The following is a 12,500-nucleotide window of genomic DNA, read 5'->3' as shown; positions in this document are numbered from 1 at the left end:
ATCTATTTCCCTGCTCTCCTTCCACTGTTCACCCCGTTCTCTTCCTCTTCTCCTCTACTCTGATACTCTTCCTCAGTTTCCCTCCATCCTCCTGTTCTCCTCTTCCTCTCCCCTATTCCCTCCATCCTCCTGTTCTCCTCTTCCTCTCCCCTATTCTCCTCCCCTATTCCCCCCATTCTCCTCTTCCTCTCCCCTATTCTCCCCCTTTCCCTCCATTCTCCTCTTCCTCTCCCCTATTCTCCTCCCCTTTTCCCTCCATCCTCCTGTTCTCCTCTTCCTCTCCCCTATTCTCCTCCCCCTTTCCCTCCATTCTCCTCTTCCTCTCCCCTATTCTCCTCCCCCTCTCCCCATTCTCCTCCCATTCTCCTCTCTTCTATACATCACATGAAACTGGACAGTAATCACCTCCTTTCTGTGTGTCTCTCACATGATTGGCTTTGTGATTTAAGAGTGCCGCATTTTCATTCGTCAGCGGCTTAACCTCTGTGAGCATATGACAAACAGCCTGCCACACACACACACACCACCACACACACACACAACACACACACACACACACACAGGGTATTATCTCCCTGGATTCAGTCTCTGTCCGTCTATAACTCACTGGTGTAGCAGGTCAATAGACGATAACAAAAGCTGCTGCAGCCCTTTTTCTCTCCGTGCTGCCTTCAGGTACAAACCGGGACGCAACAATTCAACAGCTCATTATGGAAGCAGGTTTCCTCTCTGGCGGACTTAAAGCAGCAGCTTCGGGGTGATGCTACAGAAGGAGCTTTTCTACCATTTATCAGCCATACAGACAGATGACCGGTACCTGCATGGATCCAGGGGCTGTTGGCCTGCTGTCCTCCTGGGTCCCCTTGTTCCCAGTCAAAGTCATCCAGTTTGGACTGGACCAGGTTACAGTCTGCACCCTGACCAGCAAGACAGACTGAAACAGACAGAGAGGTTGTGGGTTAAAATGAGACAATAAAACAAGGAAATCTGAGAAAGAAATGAACATATTGAACATTAAAGACCACTGAAAAAGTGCATCTTGTTTGCATGGTGGTCAGGTTGGTGCAGTAGGACGTGTCTGGGGGCAGGTAGGAGGAGGCTCTGTTACCCCGGGCTGGAGGAGAGGGTTATAGTGAAGCATTTAGTGCAGACGAATATGATCTGATTTGTCAGAGGTGAGTTGTTTTGTCTGTGAGCGCGTTGTTCAGAGTGAAGCCGGTTGCCGGGGTGATGGATTCTGAGACAGACGTCTGAATGCTGTCAGTGCAACAGCGGAACCAGAGGCAACGTTTGTGTACGATGCGACTGAGGGGAGAGAACAAGGAGAGTGGCGAGGTCAACGAGATGCCTCCAAGACCAGGACCACTCCTGGAAAGGAGCTGGGACGGGACAGATTCTGTTGCTCAGGTGGAGCTTCACACCAAATCGGACAGAACGAGGGGATTTGTGTGGAAATGAAGCTTGTCCTGCGACGCTTGTCTGAGTTTGAGCAGTTCCCTGAAGGAGAACGGGGGAGAAGACGCGTGGTTGAGGGAGACGCTCACAAAATCTGTTTACGTGATCATATGTTCCGAGACATCACCTCCCACCAAAACCTTCCATTCCGACACTCTGACTCATCCTAGAAAAGAAAGAAACTTTAACATCCATTTCAGAGATTTTTCCAGAGCATCTTAGAGGAGATAATCTGCAGAGAGAACCAGTTCCAGTTCATTACCATTTCCCAGCATCCTCCCTGCTGGTTACACACACAGATAATAGATGTAAACCATCACTTCCTCTGGAACTCAAAGGCCTCTAAATCCCTCCATTCACAACCACATCATGAATGAGCGTGTGAATAAATACATATTGTAGCATCAGGGGGCTAACACCTCACAGCCTCCGTGGAAAGGGGGGCAGCTGTCATCCAGAAGCTCTGACAGTAAATAGCTGGGAGGCTCATTTCCTCTGTTTATTAAAGGAGGCACATTAAACCCACGACCCCCCCCCACACACACACACACACACACACACACACATGCACGCACACACCCCTTTGGATAGAGTTGGCTCACAACCAGATAAAAGACACAATCTGTTTTATCTTCTTTTTGATGAATTTACATCCATATAACAAATCAGATTCTGTGTGTATTCTGTCGGGATTCCAGGAGGGTTTGAAACACAACCAGCAGAATTAGAGTCGCTGAACTGCTGTAAAGATGATCGGATGATTCTTAAATAAAAATAAAACACAAATACCACAATTTAGAATATTATCACATCTCAGTAGGACGTAATAGTGTCTCACCCTGTTGTGTAGTGTTTCAGTCAGGTGTGCTGTTGTTTCAGTCAGGTGTGCTGTTGTTTCAGTCAGGTGTGCTGTTGTTTCAGTCAGGTGTGTTGTTGTTTCAGTCAGGTGTGCTGTTGTTTCAGTCAGGTGTGCTGTTGTTTCAGTCAGGTGTAGTGTTGTTTCAGTCAGGTGTAGTGTTGTTTCAGTCAGGTGTGCTGTTGTTTCAGTCAGGTGTAGTGTTGTTTCAGTCAGGTGTAGTGTTGTTTCAGTCAGGTGTGCTGTTGTTTCAGTCAGGTGTAGTGTTGTTTCAGTCAGGTGTGCTGTTGTTTCAGTCAGGTGTAGTGTTGTTTCAGTCAGGTGTAGTGTTGTTTCAGTCAGGTGTAGTGTTGTTTCAGTCAGGTGTGCTGTTGTTTCAGTCAGGTGTGTTGTTTCAGTCAGGTGTAGTGTTGTTTCAGTCAGGTGTGCTGTTGTTTCAGTCAGGTGTAGTGTTGTTTCAGTCAGGTGTAGTGTTGTTTCAGTCAGGTGTGCTGTTGTTTCAGTCAGGTGTAGTGTTGTTTCAGTCAGGTGTAGTGTTGTTTCAGTCAGGTGTGCTGTTGTTTCAGTCAGGTGTGTTGTTGTTTCAGTCAGGTGTGTTGTTGTTTCAGTCAGGTGTGCTGTTGTTTCAGTCAGGTGTAGTGTTGGTTCAGTCAGGTGTGCTGTTGTTTCAGTCAGGTGTAGTGTTGTTTCAGTCAGGTGTAGTGTTGTTTCAGTCAGGTGTAGTGTTGTTTCAGTCAGGTGTGCTGTTGTTTCAGTCAGGTGTGCTGTTGTTTCAGTCAGGTGTAGTGTTGTTTCAGTCAGGTGTGCTGTTGTTTCAGTCAGGTGTAGTGTTGTTTCAGTCAGGTGTGTTGTTGTTTCAGTCAGGTGTGTGTTGTTTCAGTCAGGTGTGTGTTGTTTCAGTCAGGTGTGCTGTTGTTTCAGTCAGGTGTGTGTTGTTTCAGTCAGGTGTGCTGTTGTTTCAGTCAGGTGTGCTGTTGTTTCAGTCAGGTGTGTTGTTGTTTCAGTCAGGTGTGCTGTTGTTTCAGTCAGGTGTAGTGTTGTTTCAGTCAGGTGTGTTGTTGTTGTTTCAGTCAGGTGTAGTGTTGTTTCAGTCAGGTGTGCTGTTGTTTCAGTCAGGTGTGCTGTTGTTTCAGTCAGGTGTGCTGTTGTTTCAGTCAGGTGTGCTGTTGTTTCAGTCAGGTGTGCTGTTGTTTCAGTCAGGTGTGCTGTTGTTTCAGTCAGGTGTGTGTGCTGTGTTTCAGTTCAGGTGTAGTGTTGTTTCCGTCAGGTGTGTTTGTTGTTGTTTCAGTCAGGTGTAGTGTTGTTTCGTCAGGTGTGCTGTTGTTCTCAGTCAGGGTGCTTTGCTGGTTGTTTCAGTCAGGTGTAGTGTTGTTTCAGTCAGGTGTGCTGTTGTTTCAGTCAGGTGTTGCTTCATTCATGGTCACAGTGAGATTAGACATTAAATTCACTCCGGAGATTAAAATCTTGTCAGATTTTCAGATGGAAATGTTTGATGAAGTGTGTGTGTGTGTGAGTGTGTGTGTGTGAGTGGTGTGTGTGTGTCTGAGTGGTGTGAGCGTGTGAGTGTGTGTGCGTGTGTGTGTGTGTGTGTGAGTGGTGTGTGTGTGTCTGAGTGGTGTGAGCGTGTGTGTGAGTGTGTGTGTGTGTGTGTGTGTCAGCATTCAGCTGATCTGCTGGTGGGCCAGATTAGAGCTGTGCTCCTGCCAATCCCTGTTGGCTGTAATCTATTAACAGCCAATCTCCCCATGGTAACCACAGCTGGTCTGGGTGGAGCTGCTCTCATTTACTTCTCTTCTCTCTCTGCTCTGATGGGCTCTCAGCCTCAGTTTGAATGAAACCATCTGCTGGTGATTATCTTCACTTCTTCTGCAGTCTTTCTGCTTCCTGCCATCGCTCTCTGAACAAGTTTCTCTTCATGGCGTCTCCTCCCGTCATCTTCCCCCCTCTGATGGATGCTGAGACAGTCGAGCGAACAGTGGAAGGTGGCAGCGGCTCCTCGTCCTCTTTCTGAAGAACTGGATGGTTTCTGTTGTTGGCGGCAGATGTAAAGAGTCTCTGTGACACAAACAGAGTCTTGTTGTTCAGCGTCCACCCACCTGGGTGAGCACAGGAATGTTAACGACGCCACCAGCAAACACTTGCTGCTCTGATCACATGTTCGCCGAGCGCCGGGCTAATTCCTGTTACACACTTCAGCAAAAAGTTGGCGAGAACGACAGAGACGCCACAACAGCGTGTGGAGAAGAAGAACCAGAAGGAATTTTCTGTCACTTTATAGACCGCAGCGATGTCGGCTCCCACACGTGTCGGGTCACCATAATTAGCAGCGGCGCTAGCAGCTGAAAACCACTTCGACTGACGGGGAGAGATGCGTCTCAACTCCCGCCGATGTCTGATGTCAGCAATATGATCATCCACAGCGACATAAAGCTGACAGAAATTCCACCAGACACACCAACGCTCCAGCGAAGTGTGGGACGAGTCTCGGGAAGCCCCATAGGGCCAGGCCTTAACCGTCCTCTCCTCATCCTGAGGACTCCAGGACGTCTGCTTCTCCAGCTCAGCCCTGAAACAGCCGGTGGGTTTGTAACCTCCACAGAACCGTCCTCCATTCGGAGCAGGTTTCCAGAGTTAACCGACACCACAGCGCACGTGTGTCTGCGTTCCTGGTTCGTGAACTGATATCTCCACTCTGACTGTGAAAAAGCTCTGGGGGACGGTCTTGACGGTCTCACAGGATGTGCTGATGGCTGCAGGTTCTGGCCAGTACCCCGTCAGTGCTGCCGGAACGGACAGCCCGCTTCGCTACGCTTCACCACACCGTGTTGTTAAATGGTACTGGAGGCCGGGAAGCTCTCGAATGATGGAGGAGGAGGCAGAAGACACGTATTTGGAGCCAGATGATGAGACTCCTCTGACCATCCAGCAGTGCTCTCTGGGCAGCACCCTACTGGCCAGAACCCTCCGATGTTGTTGGGTAAATCCATGTGTGCGGCACCACTCTGGTCAGAAACAGCTTTTACCCCCTGAGGAACCTTCACAGCCGAGGTCCTAAGTGTGTTTATGTGCACACAAGGGAACCAAATTCCTGCGGTAGTTCAATTACATAAACTAGGATCAGGTGAGAGAGTCCGAATGTAGCCACACACACACACACACACACACACACACACACACACACACACACACACACACACACACACACACACACTAATCTATAAAGTTCACCTTTTTAACCTGATTTCACTCAGATGTCATTTTCCACAAATTATTTTAAATCATAAATTAGATCCGTTTGTATATAAATGTGTGTGTTAATGTGTGTGTGTTTTAATGTGTGTGTGTGTGTGTTAATGCGTGTGTGTGTGTTAATACATGCGTGTGTGTGTTAATGCGTGTGTGTGTTAATGCGTGTGTGTGTGTTAATGTGTGTGTGTGTGTGTGTGTTAATGTGTGTGTGTGTGTGTGTACATTGGGTGTAGTCGACTGACTCTGTAATCATTGTTTCTGTTTATAGACCTCTGATGTCATGTTAATGGAACACTGTCCCCTCCATTGCTCTTTTTTCTCTTTCCTTTTTCACTTCTTTTACCCCCTTTATTCTTCTACCTTCTCGACAGGAAACCTCCTGTTTCCTTTCTGCCCTTTTGTGTTGGCGTGTGTGTGTGTGTGTGTGATTGGATGTGACAGTGAACACACACTGCGGCAGACAGCATAGGCCTGTGGTGGCATTTAGCTGGTGTCTTTCTTGCTCTGTTTGCCCGTCTCTCTCTTGGATACACACATGCACACACACTCACACTCACACACACACTCACACACACACTCACACACAGCCCTTGGCATTCCTGGGAGCTGTCCCAATCACGATTGTTGCCTGTCAAGGTTCATCCAATCACCAGTCGGGATTTTGGGTCCAAGTGATGGTTACAAACTACATAAACACGTATGACGGATGGAAAAGAGCATCTGTGACACACACACACACACACACACACACACACACACACACACACACACACACACACACACACATCCCAGGTCGTCAGTATATCAATAAAAATTTCTGAAATAATAAAAGTAGAAAAAAAAGAGGTGAGACAGAGGTGAGGGAGAAGGAGAGGGTGCTGGGTATTGTGTGTCCAGTGTCCATTTTATTCAGGAAGTGGGCCTTTCCTTCCTTTCTTTGTCTGCCCAACACACCCACACACACACACACACACACACACACACACACACTCACACACACAATGCATTCCCAAACATCAGAAATATCCTCTTCACGCCAGATCTGAGCCTTCAAAGTGTCCTACAAGAAGAAGACCAAGACGACCAGGAGGAACTTGTCTTCACAAGGTTAGGGAGAGAACTGGGGGGAGGGTGGCAGAGTAGAGAAGATTAGAAGGAGAGACAGGGAAAGAATGAGAGAGAGACACAAGGGGGCATGGGGACAGGGAGAGAGAGGGAATGTGTCTGTGTGTGTGTGTAAACTGTGATGTCCAGCAGGAGCAGTAACTGGGTGCTAACAGCATTAGCATTAGCGCAGTGAGCTACCATGCCCCAGGCCAAACATGAATAATGCAGCAACAAACCCTGAAAGAGAGTGCGTGTGCATGAGTGTGTGTGTGTGTGTGTGTGTGAGATAGAGACATGTGGCTGGTACCAGGCTACACTCGGAGCTGTGTATATGACAGTATTAGAATAATATGCTAATTACTAATAATTACTGTGTAACATACACGCTCATATTATCTCGCCCCGCTTTTCCGCCTCCATCTCCCTCTGGCCTGGAACACCTCCGGGCATGGAGGAGGAGGAGGAGGGTGAGGAGGAGGAGGGGGGTGAAGCAAAGGGAGGAAGAGGAGGAGGAGGAGGGGGGTGAAGCAAAGGGAGGAGGAGGAGGAGGAGGAGGAGGAGGAGGAGATGGTGGAAACCTGCAGGACCAAACTTGTCTGTGGTGGCAATTCAGCCCACAACACCACAGATGACTGATGGTGACCCCCAAACACACACGCACACTCACACACACACACACACACACACACACACACACACACACACACACACACACACAGAAACACACTTGCGAATACTGTTCTGTCGAGTTACTGACAAAATCTGAAAATCTCCAACGTCTGAGGCAGAACAAAGAGGAGTGCGGAGGAATGCAGAATGGGCTATCACTGTTGGACGACGCGAGCGTTGTGCATCACAGGTCACCTGTTCTGGACACGGCGAGGACACGATGGACACGGCGAGGACACGATGGACACGGCGACCTATACTACTGAGGACTCTGACCTTGGTACGTTTGGAGTGACCCTGCTAGAACCTGAGCCTGGAACATGAGGGCCCAACAGACAGTGAAGTGGAACATCTGCAGAGTCATGAGTGTCTCCGTGTGTCCTCTGTCCGTCCTCATCAGTCAAGCTGTCCACTCATCACCCACAGGACCTCAGCTGTCACCACCTCTTTACATCAGGCCCCAGCCACACACCACACCAGATCAGACATGTCACAATGTCTCCATCCGTGTGTGTGTGTGTGTGTGTGTGTGTGTGTGTGCAGCGTCCATAGGTTGTGTTTAATGTTGTAGGACATCTCAGCAGTTCTGACCTGGCAGGAAAGACCTGAACGCTTCCCCACAGTCCCTGAAGGACCCTGAGGACCTTCTTATTATGAAGGTTTGGAAGCCCTCCTCCTTCTGGACCATAAACGTGGCTGTTTGAGGAGCCTCAATGGCCACCTCTGACCAGAACCTTCACAGACCCAGTTCACCTGCCTTTCACATGAACCCCTGGAAACACCTTACTTGCCTTCAATCATCAACTGGTGATTCTTCACACCAAAGGAGACGACACAATCTCCGAGTTTGGACTCTATGTTGGATTATTGAGACCGACTGGCTGCCTCGGTGGAATCTGCACTGGTTAATGTCTTACAGGAGGAGCGCAGCCAAGAAGGTTGATGTAAATCCAAAAAGAAAATCATCTCCAGTGAACAGATGGAGACACACACACACGCATGCACGCACACACAGATTAGAGATTAGGAAACATATCATAACCAGGATCATGTCAAATTAAATTGTGTCCCAGATAATCTGTGGGAAGCGTAGAAGAGTGTTACATCTTAATCTGTCTGGCTCTCACACAAGCATTGTTGGGTGGCTGCTGGTGCATGCTGGGAACTTTGTTCGTACAATACATTTAATGTCAGACCCCAGCGGCAATCAACAGATGATCAATAACCAGCAACACACACGCGCACACATACACAAACACACACAGACACACACACACACACACGAGTAACTGTCACAAAACAACACCTCCAGCTGCCAAAGAGCAGAACAGAGTGTGCTGCTTACCTCCTCACCCTCCTCACCCCCCTCACCCCCTCACCCCTGCGTACAGAAGGTCAACGCTCACCTCCAGCAGGGAGCAACAGGGGAGTTCAGATAAGCTAGCAAGGCTGGAAAGGTCTGCTCTCGCAGGACGCCAACCTTCAGCAGCAATTTCACAACAACAACAACATTCGGAGGTAAATTTACATTGTACCAACATACCAGTCTGGTCTAAAATATGAGAGAAATGAAACCCTATGCACTCTGGTCTCCATGGACACGACCTACAGCTTCAGTTACCAGAATATTCGCGACACAACTGCGGAGGCTGCGATCCTCTCGGTGTCGCCTCGTTTTCTACATGCTCCTCACAGCAGCCATGAAGAGCAACACCTCCCGAAACAGCATGACATCATAACACACTCAGCACAGCAGTGCAAAACTGTGCGAGTCCCCACACACGCACACACACACACACACGCACACACACGCACGCACACACACACACACACACACACACACACTCACACACACACACACACACACCATTATAAGCAGCTGTCTGCCTGCAGCTGCCTATTGGCGTTCAACCACTAATGCAAATGTACTGTAAGGCAGGCCCTGAGCGGTCTGCCTCGACACCGCCGGTCTGCCTCTACACCCCCGGTCTGTCTCTACACCGCCGGTCTGCCTCTACACCACCGGTCTGTCTCTACACCAACGGTCTGCCTCTACACCAACGGTCTGCCTCTACACCGCCGGTCTGTCTCTACACCAACGGTCTGCCTCTACACCAGCGGTCTGCCTCCTGATTGGTTGTCTCAAGGTCCTCTTATATCATCTTTTCTAGTATCACCTCAACACATGAAACTTGTCCACCATCTTTGAACCAGGCTAGTTTCCATGGTCCCCTGCTGATGAGGAGGATGAGGCTGTTGATAAAGAGCATGAGACATCCATCTTTCTGTTCCAGAAGCTGGAGCAAATGATCGCTGTGGGTCCACCTCCACCATCCCTGTGGTTCCCACCAGTTACACTCTGACATACATTCCACCAATGATTAATCAGAGTGTGAAGCATATTAAGGATCTGGAGCTGCCCCAGGACACACACACACACACACACACACACACACACACACACACACACACACACACACACACACACACACACACACACACACACAATGATAAGCACTGTCAGGCAGAGAGATGCCAGGCAGACATATGAATTCTCCTGTTTACAGATGATAGTGAACACACCAGCCACAGGCTGACATCACATGACGCTGGTCTTTCTCCTGCAGTGGGGTATCTGCAGGTGGGCCGGGGTATCTGCAGGTGGGCCGGGGTATCTGCAGGTACCTGATGAGCATTTTAACATCAGTAGCTTTGACCCTCCGCAACAGCCTCAGGTAACAGGTGAGCGAATGAAGCTTCTATGGTTTCTAAAACTAAGGTCCTCACCATGAAATGTCATGAGAACGATGTCGGGACCCAAATTATGTCCCCCTAAAGATGGTTGGACTCCACACGGTCTCATCAGTGCGTATGTAGATGAAACAACAATACACACACCTGACTACACACTGTGCATTCAATCCGTGAGTTTCATTAAAACCCTGACAAGACAGAACAAAGAGCTGACTTCAGGTGTGTGTGTGTGTGTGTGTGTGTGTGTGTGCGCGCGTGTGTGTGTGTTTTAATCAGCGATTCCGTTTATAGAACTCTGAGGTCATGTTGTTGACACAGTCATCTCCGTTTCCTTGCAAGTTAAACGGAGCATTAAGGTGATGAAGAGGACGGGGAAGAGGAAGAGGAAGATGACGGCCCTGATGAAGATGACGGCCCTGATGAAGATGACGGCCCTGATGATGGAGACTACAGGGATGATGGAGACTACAGGGATGATGGAGATGCTCTTCTCTGATTCTAACTTTTCCATCACGAGGGTAAACCGCTCTGAACGATGCGTTCACTGACCTCCATTTTCAGCGCTGTTGAATAAAACATGCTTGTAATCTGGGACTGAACTGGGTTTTTCCACTTTGATGCTTCCTGTTTGGGCAATTTTAAAAAAAAAAAGGGAGAACTATTTGTTGTCTTTAATCTGCTGGCAAATCCCCATCAGAGGGCTGAATTATCTGCTGCAACTTTCTTCTCACTCTGCAGGGTTTCTGGTCCCCGGTGCGTTCGAGTCCCCTGTTCGGATTAGCGCGGGTATAAAGGATCCGTGGTGGGCTGAGACGCCGCTATCGGCCCCGTGGCCTCTGGGATTAGACGCAGACTCCGCAGACCCATCGGGAATTAAGGAGCCGGATTAAGACTTCTTTTGTTCGGTGTGAGATGAGATGGAGGCTGCGGAGGATTTTAGTCTCCGAGGCTGGTGTCAGAACTAAGCTCCGTCATTGAGATCCGAATCTCCAGGGGTCCCTGAACTCAACGCAGGGACGCGCTTTTACTGGAGTTTTGGATATAAAAATATAATCTACACAAGCGTTCGTCAGGTGGTGATGTGATCAGCAGCGCTTCATTTTAAATCACTGACCACAACGCAGCAAATTCGGACTTTTCCCATCATCAGCAGGGAATAAAAAGGCCGCCTTGTTTCTCCAGAACTCCTCACATTTAACATTTTTATTCCATTAGCTGTTTTTAGAAACATGATAAAATGACAGGTGAATCTTTTCCTTAATTATTTCATTATTAAAATAAAATTGAGCAAAGATACAGTAAATAAATAATAAACTAGAACTGTATTTCTGACAACTCATTTTTTTAATACTTTGTTTTTAATCTTCACAGACTCGTCTGATTAGTGTTTGGGACCAAATCTCTGCTCATATTCAGGATTATTGTTTGAAGACCTGTGTGTGTGTGTGTGTGTGTGTGTGTGTGTGTGTGTGTGTGTGTGTGTGTGTGTGATAACTTGAAGATAGACTTCAGTAATAAGACAGAGATTAGTGTGTGTGTGTTGCATCTATAATCTGTTAAGATGCCTCCTGCCTGTTCAGCAAACAGCAGTTTCGGGAATTAGTCGTGTCCTTATAACAACTGTTAAATCTGCTGTCTGGTCAACACTGATGACATTTTACATGATTTATATGCAATCTGGGCGCCACTGTGTGTGTGTGTGTGTGTGTGTGTGTGTGTGTGTGTGTGTGTGCGTGCAATCTTTTTAGACAATTATAGGAAGACAGATCATCTCGATGGTCCCCCCCCCCCCCCCCCCCACCCTAACCAAAGACCTAACACACAAATCCTGGTGGGGCCTCGGCGGCTCATTAATTTCTTGGATTGTGAATGTGAACTTCTAGCTAATATAAAGTTCATATACAGTGTTATTGTAAAGTCATGAGAACCATGTCGGGACCCAAATTATGTCCCCCTAAAGATGGTTGGACTCCACACGGTCTCATCAGTGTGTATGTAGATGAAACAACAATACACACACCTGACTACACACTGTGCATTCAATCCGTGAGTTTCATTAAAACCCTGACAAGACAGAACAAAGAGCTGACTTCAGGTGTGTGTGTGTGTGTGTGTGTGTGTGTGTGTGTGTGTGTGTGTGTGTGTGTGTGTGTGTGTGTGTGTGTGTATAGAGAGAGAGAGAAAAAGCTCCTGAATCAGCGACAGTTCTGAACCTGGACACAGCAGGTCATCAGGGAGGTGTGTGTGTGTGTGTGTGTGTGTGTGTGTGTGTGTGTGTATTGCTGAGTTAACAGTACTGTTCTAATTACAGACACCACCAGAAAAAGACAAACCATTGGAGTGTGTGAGGGCTCGGTTCAGCCCATCAGAGGGTGAAAACCTGGAACTCATCTTTTCATTTAAGGAAGGT

At 48.1% G+C, this 12,500-nt stretch overlaps 1 pseudogene; it reads right to left on the bottom strand.

Annotated features, from left to right (window-relative positions):
- LOC101075525 (receptor-type tyrosine-protein phosphatase mu-like) overlaps nt 1-956 on the bottom strand; it is a 43,375-nt pseudogene extending 42,419 nt beyond the window's left edge.
- Between the last annotated feature and the right edge of the window lie 11,544 nt (nt 957-12,500).

Source organism: Takifugu rubripes, chromosome 10 (assembly GCF_901000725.2).
Source record: "Takifugu rubripes chromosome 10, fTakRub1.2, whole genome shotgun sequence".
Lineage (NCBI taxonomy): Eukaryota > Metazoa > Chordata > Actinopteri > Tetraodontiformes > Tetraodontidae > Takifugu > Takifugu rubripes.
The sequence above is the reverse complement of the archived record's forward strand: the minus strand, read 5'-3'. Positions and strand labels throughout refer to the sequence as shown.